This window comes from Pseudophryne corroboree, chromosome 6 (genome assembly GCF_028390025.1).
Source record: "Pseudophryne corroboree isolate aPseCor3 chromosome 6, aPseCor3.hap2, whole genome shotgun sequence".
In the NCBI taxonomy this organism is placed as follows: Eukaryota; Metazoa; Chordata; class Amphibia; order Anura; family Myobatrachidae; genus Pseudophryne; species Pseudophryne corroboree.
The window spans coordinates 621,547,373-621,568,928 of record NC_086449.1 but is presented as its reverse complement, the minus strand read 5'-3'; the positions used below and the strand labels follow the sequence as shown (position 1 = coordinate 621,568,928).

The following is a 21,556-nucleotide window of genomic DNA, read 5'->3' as shown; positions in this document are numbered from 1 at the left end:
TATGTCTTATACCATTCAAGTTTTAAGTGTACACAGTAACTGTACATATTTCTAGAAGTAACTGTTCTGTTCCCAGGCCAGAACACATCAGTACTTGGGTGCATATAGCTTGCAGGTTTTTTTTTTTTTTCTTGAACAACGATTTGAGTGATGGCAGTGATAATTGATGTATTGATATATAGTAAATACGTAGGTAATAAAACCTGGAGTTATATCCGTGAAGGTACATAAGCAGTTCCAGGTGCATAGGAAAGTGACTGAAAGTTGTTGGAATAACTCCCTCATCCCTTCACCCCATCAGGGGATAATACAGACATTAGTTATGTTTAATTGTAGATTTATTGCTGACACTTGCAGAATCATTTTAACTGTAGATTCATTTTGTGTTATTGCTATGTGTAATTGTGTATGTTGTTTGTATGCTATATAATTAATAGGAATGAAAACTGGGGTGTGGGTGGGAGGGTTTTTGTATTGTGTAATCCTTAAAAAAAAAAAAATGTATGGTTCTGATGCAGGAAATAGACTGTCATTAGGTCGACAGAGTAAAAATGTCAAAAAAGAAAAAAATGTGTGTGTTTTTAAACATATTTTTTTTTTACCCCAATATTTTGCAATGTGTCCCCTCGCGGGCTCACTTCGCTCGCCTTGCTTCTGGTTACTAATGTTGATAGTTTGTGACATGGATAGTCAATTTTATGAAATGCGTCCCCTCACGGGCTCGATTCACTCACCACGCTTGGTGGCTCGCAGTGCCGTACCTAGACATTTTAGTGCTGTGTGCAAGAAACTGCATTAGCGCCACCCCCCCCCCTTATTTAAAATAGGACCAGTACGCGTCAAAAATATAGGGGCATGGCTTCATGGGGAAGGGGCCTGGCCACAAAATAATACCAATTCATATTACGCTGCACAGTAGTCTCCATTATTCAAATTATGTCACACAGTAGCGCCACTACACCAGGTGGAGCCCCTTTTCCACATTACGCCACATTGCGGCAGGTAGAGTCCCCTTTTACATATTATGGCAGGCAGAGTACACTTATAAAATAAAAAAATGGCGCCCCTTAAATTGTCATTTAAAATTCTGACTGAATTCTCATGCACACGCATACACTGACACTATACAGAGGTCCATACGCACACATACAGTACACTGACACTATACAGGGGTCCAAACGCACACATACACTGACACTAAACAGGGGTCCATGCGCACGCATACACTGACACTATACAGGGGTCCATGCGCACGCATATACTGAGACTATACAGGCGTCCATGCGTCCGCATACATACAGTACACTGATACAATACAGGGATTTATATGCGTTTGCGAGGTGGGGCAAGGGATGGGGGGGGAGACATCTAATGTAATTAGGCAGGATGGTTGTTACTGAATTGATTGTCACACTGGAGTGACAGAGAGACTGTCTTACCGGCATTAACAGCAGCCGGGCTGAACCGCAGCACTGGTCCTAATGCTCCTCCTCCCGCCCTGCCTCCATTGCTGCGATCTTGGGCTGACAGATGTCTCTGCTACAAGCACGCTACTTGTCTGTCACGGGTGCTAGAGAGCGGTGGGCATGATTACCTCTGCGATTCCGGCGGGGGCGTGGTCCGGTGATCGATCATGTGGCACATAGGAGTGAAGAGGCCGGGTGTTTTGCCAGGGACGGTGTGCATGGAGGGGAGAAGCAGAGGCAGAGGGGCCGCTGGCAGTAGCCTCCGGGAGATTTGTTTGTATGCTGCCTGCACTAAGATCACGTCTTGGCTATGAGCTGAGACAGTACCCGCCTCTCCAGCCTGCCCTGCTGGCTCTGCTGCTGCGCCTCCAGTCTCCCTCTCTCCTCCCCTGCCCCTGGAGCTGCGTCTCTGCTCCTCTCCTTGCTCTAGGGCAGCGAATGCCACAGATTTTTGGGCCCTTTGATGGCTCACGTGGTGGTGGCTCAACGGGGATGTGGGCAGTTGCGCCATCAGGGCGACTGCGCTGTGTGCCAGGCACCGCTGGCACACGCATAGTTACGGCCCTGGTGGCTCGCTTCGCTTGGCTCGCCACAAGCTTACTAAAGGTAATTCTTTGTGACATGGATAGTAGTGGCGCACACAGGGGGGGTTTCAGAGTACCTGGAAACCCCCTCTGAAGAGTTGAATTTCTATTTTGAGACGGAGACAGTTGTTTCTCCACCTCAACAAAAGCCGCGACCGTGTTCGCGAACGCCTTGGCGGAGCTGCAGCAGCAGAGAGCTATTAAGCTCTCTGCTTACAGAATGTCCCTGGGCCCGGGGGAGCTGCTGGCTGCGCATGCTCAGCCACAGCAGCTCCCTCTGTCCTCTCTCACTGCCCTCAGCGCCTGGTGGATTATATATAATGCTGTATATGTAAGTGTGAAGTCTATGTTCATGTGTGACTGTATTTGTATGTTTGTATGTATTTGTTTGTGTTTGTACAGTATGTATGTATCATGTGTGTTTGTGTATGTACTGTATATATGAATGTGTGCTATATATGTGTGTGTGTGTGTATATATATATATATATATATATATATATATATATATATATATATATATATATATATTACATGCATACACAGATGGAGCCATGCTAATTGTGGCTCCATCTGCGACTGAGTGCGCCCAGTGAATGGGAGCATCTCTGTGCGCTCGCCAGCGTGCCTGGGCGGAGGCACGCCCAGGCATGCCGGGCACCCCCTCTTGCGATGTAGCCACGCTCAATGAGCATGGCTCCATCTGTATAAATATTTGTATGTACATATATTAATATATATATGTATGTGTATATACATGGATATATGCATACACACCCACCCACGGAAACCCCTCTCGCTAAATCCTGCGTTTGCCCCTGGATAGTAATGCAGCAAAAGTTGTAAAAATGTAAACAAAAAAACAAAAAAGTGTACCTTTTGACCCTGTTGATCTAATGCATGTCGACCATTAGTTGTTGACCTATTGACTGTAGACCTTTTTAGTGTAGATCTATAGACCGGATACCGTGATTTCCCTCCCCCTCCCCCTCAATATGTTTGCATTTTGATTAGTTAGATATCCAGTTGTTGACTGAATCACAATCTACTAAAGATACTGTAAGTCGTATGCAGCAGCCAGAGTTGCTGTGGGGAGTATGGCTACTAATTACCAGGGACCAGATATGTCTGAGGTACCCAGGTTAACTGCGGAGGGGGAGTACTAACTGGCTTTTCATTCACAGTGGGTGTGGCCACACTTATCATATTTAACTACACCCCCTGTATCACACGGGCCAAACCTCAGACAGAGATAAAGTGAAGAAGTTGCTCATAGCATCCAATCACCTTCTAGCTATCATTTATGTAGTGCAGTCTATAACATTACAGAAGCCTATTGGTTGCTATGGGCAACTTCTCCATTTATTCTCTGATAGCAGTTTACTACATCTCCTCCTACTAGTGAGAAAATCAGTAAAGTACTTGGTTGCTTAAGAAGAGGAATGAGAAGCAAGAAGCGATAGGTTCTATTGCTACGTTATACAGTAGGTTACTGGTAAGAGGATTCCCGGAACAAGGAGACACGTGGAAAAGAAAGTAGCATTAGGAAGAGTCTCTTTAGAAGAAGCTTGCTAGAGCCATGGAGTAGTGTTCCCGCAGTATATAAAATGACAAACACATAGCTATTGTTAAGACATAGATCTAAAATATCTGTTAGAAAAAAAATACTTCTAAAAAAAAAAAAAAGGAAAAAGTGACACCCCACAAGAAAGTAGACAAACAGTGACAGTTGCTTGGTCATTCCTGGACATAACTATATATCGGGTGCTAGAAAGGGGGAGGGGTCACAGACAAACAGCAGACAGAGAGGGGGGGTGCCCCTCCTGCCCCGGTATCCCCCCAGCACACTATAAACTACCTGTAACCATAACTGAACCTATCTGGTAATAGAATTTCAGAGAATTGGTCACACATGTTTGCAAATGATTGATTAGCTGCTGAGCCACTTCACGGCTTCTCTGATTTCAGCAGTCCTAACATGACATAATAGCGGTGCCCACATAGGGCCATGTGATTTGTCTACAGTAGGGCCTCATGATCAAGGCTATTACTAAAACACATCCAGACAGAGCTAACTTACCCGGGAGCCCCCTTCAGGATCTCCCATTGGCACTACAAGGAACAGCATGCCTTTCAAATACTGCTCCCATTGTAGTGCTAATTAGGAGATCCTGGGGGTGCTCCCGGGTAAGTTAGCTCTCTGTCTGGAAGTGTTTTAGTAATAGCCTTTATCATGAGGCCCTACTGTAGACAAATCACATGGCCCTATGTGGGCACTGCTATTATGTAGTGTTAGGACTGCTGATATTAGAGAAGCTGTGAAGTGGCTCAGCAGCTAAACATGCGTTTGCAAATGTGTGACCAATTCTCTGAATTTCTTTTACCAGATAGCTACAGGTAATTTTTAGTGTGCTGGGGGGGATACCAGGGGCGAGGAAAGCACCCCTCCTCTCTGCCTGCCACCCCACAAAGTGCAGGCTGAGAATCTCCTGTAGGTTATTTTCTGCACACATCCTGTTACGGGGTGCATTTAATTTGCTGGCTGTCGGGATCCCAGCGGTCAAGAGACCAATGCCAGAATCCCGACAGCTGGCAGAATACCAACCACAGCCCCTATTTCCCACTTAGGTGGTGGTACATGCCACCACCCGTGGGGGAATATAATATTGTGGCGAGCAAAGCTCTTCACTGTGCTCGAAGTGTGACAAGTGCAGCGAGCCCGCAAGGGGACTCTCTGCGCTTGCCGTCAGGATCCAGGTGTTGGTCTCCTGACCGCCAGGATCCTGACTGCTGGTGTTACATACCGGACCCCCTGTTACCGATAGTCTTTAGTTAGTCTGCTTCATTGCATGAGAGTATGTGCTGACCCCCACCAGGGAATTATAATGTTGGAAATAAACGTATAAAGTGTTTATATTAGGCTTGTAAAAGTTTGATTTATTCTATTTTCAGTATCAAGCCAAAATAAATACGTGTCTGTCCCTATGTAATAATATATAGGCTCATTTTGTTTGCCTAGATTTGAAAATAATAAATACATTATTCACAATTAAACTGACGGCTCAGAAAATGTCGGGGAATAAACCCGTGATAGCTAAAGGGTGAAGAGTTCTTGGATCTTGTTGTTTGGTCCCAAAACTCTGCCTCTACTGTACATCAGCAGCGACCCTACTTTTGTTTGTACTTGTGGGTGTTATTTTAACACTGTAAAGAAAAAAAATACATGTGCAACAATTGAATTGCCCCCTTTATCCCACCGCATATGCCAGCATGAGGCTCCGATCTATGTGCCAGGCTACCATATATACAGAGCTATTGTAACTGTGCTAGAGCAAAATATCCTGACTGATCAGTAGCTGTACTAGTAAAGGGGGGAGACATGTTTAAAAAATGTATATATACTTAGTTCCCACCACCACTGGGTGGTCAGACAGAAAGGAGGTACTTGGAGTGGGGGCCCCTGGTATGAGCACTAGTCAGGGCCCGGTGTAGCAGGTACATGTAACCTCTTGTATGCCCTATATTGGGAGGTGGTGTGGGACACAGACTGGTAATGACACTCCAGTCATATAATGTAAAGTGCAGACTAAATTGCAGTGTAGAAAGGGCTTTGCTTTGACTGCAGCTATTGCATCTCTCTGTTGCAGGGCCGGATTAACAATGGGGCGGGTGGAGCTGCAGCTCCAGGCCCCCCATCAAAATAGGCCCACCGGATCTGCTTTGCTGCAGCCAGGGAATTTTATTCCCTGCTACAGTGCTACAGCAAGAGCCGCCCCCTCCTGCCAGCAGCGTAGATGCCAGCAGCCAGGCATACCCACGCTTCTGGCAGCCGCAGGGCCGCTGGCAGCGCAGGGGATACAGGTCAGGAACAGTCACAGCCGGACACATGACTCGCGGGCGGAGCTACACGGGACTCGGGCGGAGCTACACGGAACTCAGGGCAGGCTGCTGCTCACATGCTGTGAGAGGGGAGAGGAGAAGCTGCTGCACATCATCCAGGGACGGCCCAGCCTGTGAGACTGCACTCTGCTGTAGTGTGTAAGGTAAGAGTGAATGGAGGAGGACACTGTGTGTGTGTGTGTGTCTTGATTGTGAACTTCTGCAGGGAGTAGGGTAAAATATAGCACGAGGGTGAGGAAGTATGTCAGTGAGATAGAGCGCAGGGGGATGGAGAGCGTCAGTGAGATAGAGCGCAGGCTGCAGGGTGAGGGAGAGCGTCAGTGTTATAGAGCGCAGGGTGAGGGAGAGCGTCAGTGAGAGAGCGCAGGCTGCAGGGTGAGGGAGAGCGTCAGTGAGATAGAGCGCAGGCTACAGGGTGAGGGAGAGCGTCAGTGAGATAGAGCGCAGGGTGAGGGAGAGCGTCCGTGAGATAGAGCGCAGGGTGAGGGAGAGCGTCAGTGTGATAGAGCGCAGGCTGCAGGGTGAGGGAGAGCGTCAGTGTGATAGAGCGCAGGCTGCAGGGTGAGGGAGAGTGTCAGTGTGATAGAGCGCAGGGTGAGGGAGAGCGTCAGTGAGAGAGCGCAGGCTGCAGGGTGAGGGAGAGCGTCAGTGAGATAGAGCGCAGGGTGAGGGAGAGCGTCAGCGTGATAGTGCAGGCTGCAGTGTGAGGGAGAGCGTCAGTGTGATAGAGCGCAGGCTGCAGGGGGAGGGAGAGCGTCAGTAAGATAGAGCGCAGGCTACAGCGTGAGGAAGTGTGTCAGTGAGATTGAGCGCAGGCTGCAGGGGGAGGAAGAGCGTCAGTGTGATAGAGCGCAGGATGCGGAAGGGCGTCAGTAAGATAGAGTGCAGGCTGCAGGGGGAGGGAGAGCGTCAGTAAGATAGAGCGCAGGCTACAGGGTGAGGAAGTGTGTCAGTGAGATTGAGCGCAGGCTGCAGGGGGAGGGAGAGCGTCAGTGTGATGGAGCGCAGGCTGCGGAAGAGTGTCGGTTAAGATAGAGCGCAGGGTGAGGAAGTGTGTCAGTAAGATAGAGCGCAGGCTGCAGGGGGGAGGGTGAGCGTCAGTGTGATAGAGCGCAGGGTGAGAGAGCGTCGGTGAGGTATAGCGCAGGCTGCAGGAGAGTGTCAGTAAGATAGAGTGCAGGCTGCAGGGTGAGGAAGTGTGTCAGTGTGATAGAGCACAGGCTGCAGGGGGGAGAGAGTGCATCAGTGTGATAGAGCGCAGGCCACGGGAGATGGGAGAGGGTCAGTGTGATAGAGTGCAGGCCGCGGGGGGAAGGAGAGCGTCCGTGTGATAGAGCACAGGCCGTGGGGGAGGAAGTGCGTAGGTGTGATAGAGCGCAGGGCACAGGCGGAGGGAGTGCATCAGTGTGATAGCGTGCAGGCCACATGTTGGAGGGACTGTGTAAGTGTGATAGCGTGCAGGCCGCATGTTGGAGGGACTGTGTAAGTGTGATAGAGCGCAGGCCGCAGGGGGAGGGAGTGTGTCAGTGTGATAGAGCGCAAGCCGCAGGGGGACAGAGTGTGTCAGTGTGATAGTAAGAAGACCGTGGGGGGAGGGAATGTGTGTGAGTGATAGGGTTCCGGGAATGTGTGAGTGTGATAGGGTGCGGGGGGAGGGAATGTGTGAGTGTGATAGGGTGCGGGGGGAGGGAATGTGTGAGTGTGATAGGGTGCCGGGGGAGGGAATGTGAGTGTGATAGGGTGCAGGGGGGCGGTATGTGTGAGTGTGATAGGGTGCAGGGGGAGGGAATGTGAGTGTGATAGGGTGCAGGGGGGCGGAATGTGTGAGTGTGATAGGGTGCGGGGGGAGGGAATGTGTGAGTGTGATAGGGTGCAGGGGAAGGAAATGTGTGAGTGTGATAGGGTGCAAGGGGAGGGAATGTGTGAGTGTGATAGGGTGCCGGGGGAGGGAATGTGAGTGTGATAGGGTGCAGGGGGAAGGAAATGTGTGAGTGTGATAGGGTGCGGGGGAAGGGAATGTGTGAGTGTGATAGGGTGGCGGGGGAGGGAATGTGAGTGTGATAGGATGCAGGGGAAGGGAATGTGTGAGTGTGATAGGGTGCGGGGGGAGGGAATGTGTGAGTGTGATAGGGTGCCGGGGGAGGGAATGTGAGTGTGATAGGGTGCAGGGGGATGGAATGTGTGAGTGTGATAGGGTGCAGGGGGAGGGAATGTGAGTGTGATAGGGTGCAGGGGGACGGAATGTGTGAGTGTGATAGGGTGCCGGGGAGAGAGTGTAGGGCCAATATTTTTTTCCTATTGCAGCTATTAAGTTTTGTTTCCCCCCCTTTGGTGTTCAGTGTGTCTTATTTTACCTGTAGTGGCCAATGTTTTTTATTTATTCCTATTGAGGCCATTATATTCGTTTTTTTCCTGTAGTGGGGACAGTGTTATTTCCTGTAAGTTTTTTTGGGGGGGATTGGGTAAAAACCAGAATGGTCCGGACCCTAGAATGCCGGACAGGACCTGCTCCCTGCAGCAAATTGTCATTCTGGAGCTTGTAGTACTTGTCCTCATCCGGGTGATGTTATGTTCAGGAGGGTGCTTGGGACAGCTGTCACCAGGGAGGCAGTGAGGGAGAGATTACAGCCTCCCTGTATGATTCCAACCGTTATGGCTATTACCCCATCTCTGGATTATACAGGGAGGTGGTAATCTTTCCCTCCCCAACTCCCTTGTGACAGCTCCCCACAGGTAGGACACCCCCTGGACAGAGACGAGCACTACAAGCTCCAGGAAGCGGGTCCGGTCCGGCTTTCCAGGGTCTGAACTGTTCCGGTTTCTATCTAATCCTGTTTCTTTTTCCATGTACAGTAGGTGCTGTTTTATTATTTTCCAGTGGGGAGAGAATGTGTGTGACAATAGGTGTCTCAATCCTCGCACATTCGGACGCATGCATGTACAGATGTAGCCAGTCAGTCTTCCCCCTGTTTGGCCCTGTCCAGGCGACACCCTCTCTCCAACCCCACTCCATCTATCCACCAGTCCTGATACGTATCTCTTTTTAGCATAGCTGTTATTTAAAAGGTAAGGTCTTTTTTTTACATATATAAAGATTTCACATTTACAGTATGACATCACTAAGCAACCCGTAGCCTCTTTCGTTAAAAGGTTTCATATTTACGTCATCACTATATTTTTCATATTACGGTCATGTTAACAAGATGTTTTCCTTTGTCCATTTGTAGAATGTCACATTACACTATTGATATAAGAGAAGAAGGGAGGGAGATTGAAGTTTTTCAAGGTAGGCGCTAGTCACACCCTATGGCACAGGCCACATCCCCTGTGCAGACAGACCTCATAACATCAACCACACACACCCATTACTAGTCATACCCCCACAGCGTTTTTCACTTCCTCTGCGGTGGCATATAATAGGCCCTTCATAAATTTCAGCTCCAGGCCCATGTGGACCTTAATCTGGCACTGCTCTGTTGGAGTAATCCGTGATAAATGTCACTGACATGTCATGGTAGGCAGAGATCTCCCAGTTACGTATGAGGACACTTGACTGCAACTTTCCATCATCAACATGTTTTTGTTATCTTCTTTGTGACAGACCTCAGGACACTAGAATACAATAAGGTGTAATTATATTTGTAAGTAATGTTCCATCTAATTGCACACTTCAATGAATGAAGTCACCACATAACCTATCCGCTGATATAAATTATATGCTGCGTGAGGTCTCTGTTCAGTTTAATTCTAATGTGAAACTTCAAACCATGGTAGTATCCCACTGTAGCACCTACAATGGGCTGGGTATATAGACAGTCGTGATGTTGTCATTGACTTTGTTGACATTAAGCATGTCAATATGGGTGTCGACATGCAGGTTTTCTTCTGTCATTATTCCTAATTTAACCCGAGCAGCAATTCTAATGCTAACCCTAATGATGTCGACATTTTAATTATGTCAACCGCCATCATAGTGACTGCATACCCCTACCACGTATGCTGCAGCCCATTCCCCTGGGGAGGCGTAAACAGGGAAGTATGTGAGTTTGCAAACACTATGACTATAGTAGGCAACAGTGTGAAAGATAAGAACTAACGGCCTTTCCTAGGATATAGTCCCAGATTTGATAATTTAGCTGTTCTTGTGTGACAGTGTTTGGGTATATTACACCACATACCAAGAATATAGTGGTATAGAGGTCCGGGCAGACCATTACGCAGAGTACGCGGCTGAGTAAGGTGACATAGTGAGGAGGGTGCCGGCAGCCTGACCACACTCCCCGCCTACACGGAATGCTTACTACACACTGGGTTGCCTCTGTGCTGCTCCTAGCACCAGCTGTCATTGAGGACCAGTGTAGTCCGGGACCCTGATGGTGGTCGTGGTGGCGACAACTGCAACACCAACTGAGTTTAAATAGAATGGTGGAGGAGTTGCAGCGAGGAACACTGGAAGACTAGGATGATCAGGTAGACAGCTGGATCACGGTTCGAAGGAAGAAGAAGAGGGGGAGGGGAAGACAGGACGTCTCCGATCTGCCAACCCCAATTAATTCGCTATATTGGAAGTAGATTCTGGGGATGGCATTGAGGAAATGATGGAGACTGTTCCCTCTAGCAACCAGAGGAGTGGTCCCCGTGGTACAGATGGGAAAAAGTTAGTGAGGTACCTAGTCAGCTTGTGGTAGGGGATTCTATTATCAGGAGGACAGATAGGGCAATCTGCTACCGGGACCGTGATTGCCGTACAGTCTGTTGTCTTCTGGGTGCTCGGATACAGCACATCGTGGACCAGGTAGATAGATTGTTTCGAGGGGCTGGCAAAGACCCGGCGGTCTTCGTGCATGTTGGCACCAATAACAAAGTTAAGATGTCCTTAAGAAAGACTATAGGGAATTAGGCAAGGACATCTAGAGTAATATTCTCCAAAATATTACTAGTGCCATGCACTAGCCCAGGCAGGCAGAGAGAGATTAGGGAGGTAAATGTGTGGCTTAGAGACTGGTGTAGGAAGGAAGGGTTTGTGTTCTTGGAACACTGGGCGGACTTCTCAGTCAGGCGCTATCTTTTTTTGTCGCAATGGATTGCACCTGAGTGAGGAGGGGGCTGCAGTGCTGGGGGGCAGGATGGTTAGAAGGTAGGAGGAGCTTTTAAACTAGGAGCCTGGGGGCAGGGTTTAGCTAGAAGCTGCGGGTCTATCGGTGAGAACAGTAGGGAGGGGGTAGTGAACAATTTGGAGGTGGAGAAGGGGGTAGCGTAAGATCAGTCGGCAAGGGTATTTGCATGGGTATTGACACCGGAAATAATGACACAGGTATTGCCCAAGATATTCCCATTTTATTACCTAATGACAAATGTGGCACAACAGTACAGTATATAGAAAATGATGTCCATAGCATAAGGGAAGATACTAACATCAGTGCGGGGAATTTAGAAAGTCTTAATAGGTCACATAGGGATAGTAGTAAGAGAGGCTGTATTTTTATTAGAGATGAGCGCCTGAAATTTTTCGGGTTTTGTGTTTTGGTTTTGGGTTCGGTTCCGCGGCCGTGTTTTGGGTTCGAACGCGTTTTGGCAAAACCTCACCGAATTTTTCTTGTCGGATTCGGGTGTGTTTTGGATTCGGGTGTTTTTTTCAAAAAACACTAAAAAACAGCTTAAATCATAGAATTTGGGGGTCATTTTGATCCCAAAGTATTATTAACCTCAAAAACCATAATTTACACTCATTTTCAGTCTATTCTGAATACCTCACACCTCACAATATTATTTTTAGTCCTAAAATTTGCACCGAGGTCGCTGTGTGAGTAAGATAAGCGACCCTAGTGGCCGACACAAACACCGGGCCCATCTAGGAGTGGCACTGCAGTGTCACGCAGGATGTCCCTTCCAAAAAACCCTCCCCAAACAGCACATGACGCAAAGAAAAAAAGAGGCGCAATGAGGTAGCTGTGTGAGTAAGATTAGCGACCCTAGTGGCCGACACAAACACCGGGCCCATCTAGGAGTGGCACTGCAGTGTCACGCAGGATGTCCCTTCCAAAAAACCCTCCCCAAACAGCACATGACGCAAAGAAAAAAAGAGGCGCAATGAGGTAGCTGACTGTGTGAGTAAGATTAGCGACCCTAGTGGCCGACACAAACACCGGGCCCATCTAGGAGTGGCACTGCAGTGTCACGCAGGATGTCCCTTCCAAAAAACCCTCCCCAATCAGCACATGATGCAAAGAAAAAGAAAAGAAAAAAGAGGTGCAAGATGGAATTGTCCTTGGGCCCTCCCACCCACCCTTATGTTGTATAAACAAAACAGGACATGCACACTTTAACCAACCCATCATTTCAGTGACAGGGTCTGCCACACGACTGTGACTGATATGACGGGTTGGTTTGGACCCCCCCCAAAAAAGAAGCAATTAATCTCTCCTTGCACAAACTGGCTCTACAGAGGCAAGATGTCCACCTCATCTTCACCCTCCGATATATCACCGTGTACATCCCCCTCCTCACAGATTATCAATTCGTCCCCACTGGAATCCACCATCTCAGCTCCCTGTGTACTTTGTGGAGGCAATTGCTGCTGGTCAATGTCTCCGCGGAGGAATTGATTATAATTCATTTTAATGAACATCATCTTCTCCACATTTTCTGGATGTAACCTCGTACGCCGATTGCTGACAAGGTGAGCGGCGGCACTAAACACTCTTTCGGAGTACACACTTGTGGGAGGGCAACTTAGGTAGAATAAAGCCAGTTTGTGCAAGGGCCTCCAAATTGCCTCTTTTTCCTGCCAGTATAAGTACGGACTGTGTGACGTGCCTACTTGGATGCGGTCACTCATATAATCCTCCACCATTCTATCAATGTTGAGAGAATCATATGCAGTGACAGTAGACGACATGTCCGTAATCGTTGTCAGGTCCTTCAGTCCGGACCAGATGTCAGCATCAGCAGTCGCTCCAGACTGCCCTGCATCACCGCCAGCGGGTGGGCTCGGAATTCTGAGCCTTTTCCTCGCACCCCCAGTTGCGGGAGAATGTGAAGGAGGAGATGTTGACAGGTCGCGTTCCGCTTGACTTGACAATTTTGTCACCAGCAGGTCTTTCAACCCCAGCAGACCTGTGTCTGCCGGAAAGAGAGATCCAAGGTAGGCTTTAAATCTAGGATCGAGCACGGTGGCCAAAATGTAGTGCTCTGATTTCAACAGATTGACCACCCGTGAATCCTTGTTAAGCGAATTAAGGGCTGCATCCACAAGTCCCACATGCCTAGCGGAATCGCTCCCTTTTAGCTCCTTCTTCAATGCCTCCAGCTTCTTCTGCAAAAGCCTGATGAGGGGAATGACCTGACTCAGGCTGGCAGTGTCTGAACTGACTTCACGTGTGGCAAGTTCAAAGGGCATCAGAACCTTGCACAACGTTGAAATCATTCTCCACTGCACTTGAGACAGGTGCATTCCATCTCCTATATCGTGCTCAATTGTATAGGCTTGAATGGCCTTTTGCTGCTCCTCCAACCTCTGAAGCATATAGAGGGTTGAATTCCACCTCGTTACCACTTCTTGCTTCAGATGATGGCAGGGCAGGTTCAGTAGTTTTTGGTGGTGCTCCAGTCTTCTGTACGTGGTGCCTGTACGCCGAAAGTGTCCCGCAATTTTTCTGGCCACCGACAGCATCTCTTGCACGCCCCTGTCGTTTTTTAAAAAATTCTGCACCACCAAATTCAAGGTATGTGCAAAACATGGGACGTGCTGGAATTTGCCCATATTTAATGCACACACAATATTGCTGGCGTTGTCCGATGCCACAAATCCACAGGAGAGTCCAATTGGGGTAAGCCATTCCGCGATGATCTTCCTCAGTTGCCGTAAGAGGTTTTCAGCTGTGTGCGTATTCTGGAAAGCGGTGATACAAAGCGTAGCCTGCCTAGGAAAGAGTTGGCGTTTGCGAGATGCTGCTACTGGTGCCGCCGCTGCTGTTCTTGCGGCGGGAGTCCATACATCTACCCAGTGGGCTGTCACAGTCATATAGTCCTGACCCTGCCCTGCTCCACTTGTCCACATGTCCGTGGTTAAGTGGACATTGGGTACAACTGCATTTTTTAGGACACTGGTGAGTCTTTTTCTGACGTCCGTGTACATTCTCGGTATCGCCTGCCTAGAGAAGTGGAACCTAGATGGTATTTGGTAACGGGGGCACACTGCCTCAATAAATTGTCTAGTTCCCTGTGAACTAACGGCGGATACCGGACGCACGTCTAACACCAACATAGTTGTCAAGGACTCAGTTATCCGCTTTGCAGTAGGATGACTGCTGTGATATTTCATCTTCCTCGCAAAGGACTGTTGAACAGTCAATTGCTTACTGGAAGTAGTACAAGTGGGCTTACGACTTCCCCTCTGGGATGACCATCGACTCCCAGCGGCAACAACAGCAGCGCCAGCAGCAGTAGGCGTTACACGCAAGGATGCATCGGAGGAATCCCAGGCAGGAGAGGACTCGTCAGAATTGCCAGTGACATGGCCTGCAGGACTATTGGCATTCCTGGGGAAGGAGGAAATTGACACTGAGGGAGTTGGTGGGGTGGTTTGCGTGAGCTTGGTTACAAGAGGAAGGGATTTACTGGTCAGTGGACTGCTTCCGCTGTCACCCAAAGTTTTTGAACTTGTCACTGACTTATTATGAATGCGCTGCAGGTGACGTATAAGGGAGGATGTTCCGAGGTGGTTAACGTCCTTACCCCTACTTATTACAGCTTGACAAAGGGAACACACGGCTTGACACCTGTTGTCCGCATTTCTGGTGAAATACCTCCACACCGAAGAGCTGATTTTTTTTGGTATTTTCACCTGGCATGTCAACGGCCATATTCCTCCCACGGACAACAGGTGTCTCCCCGAGTGCCTGACTTAAACAAACCACCTCACCATCAGAATCCTCCTGGTCAATTTCCTCCCCAGCGCCAGCAACACCCATATCCTCCTCATCCTGGTGTACTTCAACACTGACATCTTCAATCTGACTATCAGGAACTGGACTGCGGGTGCTCCTTCCAGCACTTGCAGGGGGCGTGCAAATGGTGGAAGGCGCATGCTCTTCACGTCCAGTGTTGGGAAGGTCAGGCATCGCAACCGACACAATTGGACTCTCCTTGTGGATTTGGGATTTCGAAGAATGCACAGTTCTTTGCTGTGCTGCTTTTGCCAGCTTGAGTCTTTTCATTTTTCTAGCGAGAGGCTGAGTGCTTCCATCCTCATGTGAAGCTGAACCACTAGCCATGAACATAGGCCAGGGCCTCAGCCGTTCCTTGCCACTCCGTGTGGTAAATGGCATATTGGCAAGTTTACGCTTCTCCTCCGACAATTTTATTTTAGGTTTTGGAGTCCTTTTTTTACTGATATTTGGTGTTTTGGATTTGACATGCTCTGTACTATGACATTGGGCATCGGCCTTGGCAGACGACGTTGCTGGCATTTCATCGTCTCGGCCATGACTAGTGGCAGCAGCTTCAGCACGAGGTGGAAGTGGATCTTGATCTTTCCCTAATTTTGGAACCTCAACATTTTTGTTCTCCATATTTTAATAGGCACAACTAAAAGGCACCTCAGGTAAACAATGGAGATGGATGGATTGGATACTAGTATACAATTATGGACGGGCTGCCGAGTGCCGACACAGAGGTAGCCACAGCCGTGAACTACCGCACTGTACGGTGTCTGCTGCTAATATATAGACTGGTTGATAAAGAGATAGTATACTCGTAACTAGTATGTATGTATAAAGAAAGAAAAAAAAACCACGGTTAGGTGGTATATACAATTATGGACGGGCTGCAGAGTGCCGACACAGAGGTAGCCACAGCCGTGAACTACCGCACTGTACTGTGTCTGCTGCTAATATATAGACTGGTTGATAAAGAGATAGTATACTCGTAACTAGTATGTATGTATAAAGAAAGAAAAAAAAACCACGGTTAGGTGGTATATACAATTATGGACGGGCTGCAGAGTGCCGACACAGAGGTAGCCACAGCCGTGAACTACCGCACTGTACTGTGTCTGCTGCTAATATATAGACTGGTTGATAAAGAGATAGTATACTCGTAACTAGTATGTATGTATAAAGAAAGAAAAAAAAACCACGGTTAGGTGGTATATACAATTATGGACGGGCTGCAGAGTGCCGACACAGAGGTAGCCACAGCCGTGAACTACCGCACTGTACTGTGTCTGCTGCTAATATATAGACTGGTTGATAAAGAGATAGTATACTCGTAACTAGTATGTATGTATAAAGAAAGAAAAAAAAAACCACGGTTAGGTGGTATATACAATTATGGACGGGCTGCCGAGTGCCGACACAGAGGTAGCCACAGCCGTGAACTACCGCACTGTACTGTGTCTGCTGCTAATATATAGACTGGTTGATAAAGAGATAGTATACTCGTAACTAGTATGTATGTATAAAGAAAGAAAAAAAAACCACGGTTAGGTGGTATATACAATTATGGACGGGCTGCCGAGTGCCGACACAGAGGTAGCCACAGCCGTGAACTACCGCACTGTACTGTGTCTGCTGCTAATATATAGACTGGTTGATAAAGAGATAGTATACTCGTAACTAGTATGTATGTATAAAGAAAGAAAAAAAAAAAACCACGGTTAGGTGGTATATACAATTATGGATGGGCTGCCGAGTGCCGACACAGAGGTAGCCACAGCCGTGAACTACCGCACTGTACTGTGTCTGCTGCTAATATAGACTGGTTGATAAAGAGATAGTATACTCGTAACTAGTATGTATGTATAAAGAAAGAAAAAAAAAACCACGGTTAGGTGGTATATACAATTATGGACGGGCTGCCGAGTGCCGACACAGAGGTAGCCACAGCCGTGAACTACCGCACTGTACTGTGTCTGCTGCTAATATATAGACTGGTTGATAAAGAGATAGTATACTCGTAACTAGTATGTATGTATGTATAAGAAAAAAAAAAAAAAACACGGTTAGGTGGTATATACAATTATGGACGGGCTGCCGAGTGCTGACACAGAGGTAGCCACAGCCGTGAACTACCGCACTGTACTGTGTCTGCTGCTAATATATAGACTGGTTGATAAAGAGATAGTATACTCGTAACTAGTATGTATGTATAAAGAAAGAAAAAAAAACCACGGTTAGGTGGTATATACAATTATGGACGGGCTGCCGAGTGCCGACACAGAGGTAGCCACAGCCGTGAACTACCGCACTGTACTGTGTCTGCTGCTAATATAGACTGGTTGATAAAGAGATAGTATACTACTAATATTATATATACTGGTGGTCAGGTCACTGGTCACTAGTCACACTGGCAGTGGCACTCCTGCAGCAAAAGTGTGCACTGTTTAATTTTAATATAATATTATGTACTCCTGGCTCCTGCTATAACCTATAACTGGCACTGCAGTAGTGCTCCCCAGTCTCCCCCACAATTATAAGCTGTGTGAGCTGAGCAGTCAGACAGATATATAATATATATAGATGATGCAGCACACTGGCCTGAGCCTGAGCAGTGCACACAGATATGGTATGTGACTGACTGAGTCACTGTGTGTATCGCTTTTTTCAGGCAGAGAACGGATATATTAAATAAACTGCACTGTGTGTCTGGTGGTCACTCACTATATAATATATTATGTACTCCTGGCTCCTGCTATAACCTATAACTGGCACTGCAGTAGTGCTCCCCAGTCTCCCCCACAATTATAAGCTGTGTGAGCTGAGCAGTCAGACAGATATATATAATATTATTTATATATAGATAATAGATGATGCAGCACACTGGCCTGAGCCTGAGCAGTGCACACAGATATGGTATGTGACTGAGTCACTGTGTGCTGTGTATCGCTTTTTTCAGGCAGAGAACGGATTATAAATAAAACTGGTGGTCACTATCAGCAAAACTCTGCACTGTACTGAGTACTCCTAATGCTCCCCAAAATTAGTAAATCAAGTGTCTCTCTAATCTATTCTAAACGGAGAGGACGCCAGCCACGTCCTCTCCCTATCAATCTCAATGCACGTGTGAAAATGGCGGCGACGCGCGGCTCCTTATATAGAATCCGAGTCTCGCGATAAATAGAATCCGAGCCTCGCGAGAATCCGACAGCGTCATGATGACGTTCGGGCGCGCTCGGGTTAACCGAGCAAGGCGGGAAGATCCGAGTCGCTCGGACCCGTGAAAAAAAACATGAAGTTCGTGCGGGTTCGGATTCAGAGAAACCGAACCCGCTCATCTCTAATTTTTATGTATGATGGGGGTGAAGAGGGAGGGAGGGAGGAGAATAACAGTCGGTAAGGGTAATTCTAGAAAGGCAGTTGTAAATATAGATAAGATACCATTAAAACAAACTGGCATGGGAGATGCTAAGCTAAAATGTATGCTTGCGAACGCAAGAAGCCTATCTGGTAAAATGGGGGAATTCTAATGGCTTGTATCAAAGTCTCAGATTGATATTATAGGTATTATAGAAACATGGTGGGACGACTCTCACGACTGGGTTGCGATTTTGGAGGGATATTCTCTTTTCAGGAGGGACAGGACTATCAAAAGGGGAGGAGGGGTATGTCTCTTTGTTAAACCATCTCTAAAACCAAACTTAATAGAGGGTATTTACGAGGGGGCTGGAGATAACGTGGAGTCACTATAGTGGGGGTACAGAGGCAAAGAAACTAGTCATTGGCACGTGCTACAAGCAACCAGATATTAGCGTACATGATGAGGAACAACTCTTGCAGCAAATTGAAAAAGCTGCTGGAATGAGGGAAATCCTAGTGTTGGGGGACTTTAACTATCCTGTTATAAATTGGAGTAACAATTCATGTGTAAAAACTAGGAGCAGCAGGTTCTTAAATACATTAAAAGATCAATACTTGACTCAATTAGTCAAGGACCCAACTAGGAGTAAAACTATTCTGGACCTAGTTATTACCAATAATGTGGACATTATATCCAACACTAAAGTTGGGGAGACCTTGGGAAACAGTGACCACTACATGATCACATTCGACATTAGTTTTAAGAAACATAGCTATAAGGGAACAACTAAAACATTTAACTTTAGAAAAGCTAACTTCAGTATGCTGAGACAGGCACTAAACAACACTGACTGGGAAGTTTTGTTTCATGGTAAAGACACAACGGAAATGTGGGATGCTTTAAATGGATTGCTTGATGGCAATATTCACAATTTCATTCCCATGAGCAGTAAACGCAGGAGTACTAAACTCAAACCAATGTGGCTTAATAAGGAGGTCCAAAGAAGCAATGGCTAAAAAGAGGCGTACTTTCAAAACATTTAAATTTAATGGAGGGGAGGAGTCAGTCCAGTATGATAAGGAATGCAATAAAAAATGCAAAAAAGTAATAAGGGCTGCTAAAATTGTAAACGAAAAAGAAAATCGCTGTAGAGAGTAAAACCAATCGTAAAAAGTTTTATAAATACATAAACAGTAAAAGGTTAAAAAAGGAGAACATAGGCCCATTAAAAGATGAATTGGGAGCTTTGCTAAACGATGATAAAATAAAAGCGGAAATACTGAACAATTCCCCCCCCCCCCCCCCCCCAGTATTCACCAGGGAGGATCAGACGGTGAGAGTAGTGCAACGGTAGTGAAGGTAATGACTCTTGGCTTGATGCTTGTTTAAGTGAGCAAATAGTCCTGGAGAGACTAAGCAAAATAAAGATTAATAAATCACCAGGCCGAGAGAGTTTTCATCTGAGGGTTATTATGGAGTTTAGGACACAGCTAGCAAAACCCCTTATACTTGATTTTCAATAGTTCAATTAGATTAGGCATGGTACCAAAGGATTAGCGCATAGCTGAGGTAGTGCCTTTATTTAAAAAGGGAGCTAAGAATAATCCGGGTAACTATAGACCAGTTAGTTTAACCTCTATAGTGGGTAAAATATTGGAAGGTATTTTGAGGGATATCATAGAGGATTATCTGCAGATTAATAAGATTATTAGCAAAAGTCAGCATAAGTTTGTAAGGGACAGATCATGTCAAACTAACTTAATTAGCTTCTAAGAGGAAGTGAGCGAGAATCTTGACGAGGGAAAAGCAGTGGATGTGGTGTATTTAGATTCTGCAAAAGCCTTTGATACAGTGCCTCACACGAGACTGATCATCAAATTAAGGGAACTTGGTCTAGGATATACTATTTGTACATGGATAGGTAATTGGCTAGATAACAGAGTACAACGAGAAGTGGTCAATGGGATGTTCTCCAGCTGGGCACCAGTAGTCAGCTGAATACCACAAGGGTCAGTACTTGGCCCGCTACTGTTCAATATATTTATCAACGATCTAGGAATAGGCCTGGAAAGCACAGTGTCAATCTTTGCAGATGATACTAAACTGTGTAAGGTAATTAAATCAGATAGCGATGTGGAGTCTCTACAGAATGACTTATTTAAACTTGAAATCTTGGCGTCAAATGGGGAATGAGGTTCAGTATAGAAAAATGCAAAGTTATGCATTTTGGGACAAAAAACACGCATGCGTTGTACACTCTAAATTGAGAAATTATAGGGGTAACTGTGGTGGAAAAAGATTTGAGGGTGCTCATAGATAATAGGCTTAATAACAGTACACAATGTCAAAATGCTGCAAAAAAAGGCAAGTAAAGCGCTCGCATGCATAAAACAGGGCATTAATACAAGGGACGAGGATGCAATCCTGCCACTGTACAAATCATTGGTACATCTGCACCTGGAATATTGTGTTCAATTTTGGGCACCATATTATAAAAAAGAAAATAGGGGAACTAGAAAGAGTTCAAAGGCGAGCTGCTAAATTGATTAAATGGTTAGTCACTGGAGTACAAGGAAAGGCTTACTAGGTTAAATATGTTTACACTAGAAAAGAGGCGTCTAAGAGGACACATTATTAATATCTTCAAATATGTAAAGAGTAATTACAAGGAGTTAGCAAGGGATTTGTTTATTAAAAGCACTCTGTATAGGACACGTGGGCACTCGCTGAGGCTAGAGGAGAGAAAATTCTGTACACAACGTAGGAAAGGGTTCTTCACGGTAAGGGCATTAAAATTTTGGCACTCCCTGACAGAGAAGGTAATAATGGCAGACTCTATAAATGCATTTAAAAACCGATTGGATGTATTTCTAACTGGAAAAAGAATACAGGTTATAGCATTTAACATAATGACATTAATCTGGGAGTGGTAAGAATCACAGTTGTCAATTGGTACTAAATCATTACTTCAGCAGGTGCATTACAATATGAACAGCTTATCACAAAATGCAGGTTGAACCCAATGGGCATTTTGCCTCTTTTTCAACGCATGTCACTGTTTCAACTAGAGATGAGCGGGTTCGGTTTCTCTGAATCCGAACCCGCACGAACTTCATGTTTTTTTCACGGGTCCGAGCAGACTCGGATCCTCCCGCCTTGCTCGGTTAACCCGAGCGCGCCCGAACGTCATCATGACGCTGTCGGATTCTCGCGAGACTCGGATTCTATATAAGGAGCCGCGCGTCGCCGCCATTTTCACACGTGCATTGAGATTGATAGGGAGAGGACGTGGCTGGCGTCCTCTCCATTT

At 46.6% G+C, this 21,556-nt stretch overlaps 1 protein-coding gene across 2 annotated transcripts in view; it reads left to right on the top strand.

Moving 5' to 3' along the window:
* STK32A (serine/threonine kinase 32A) overlaps window positions 1–21,556 on the top strand; it is a 523,510-nt gene that overhangs the window by 2,742 nt on the left and 499,212 nt on the right. The gene's annotated exons all lie outside the window — the stretch shown is intronic.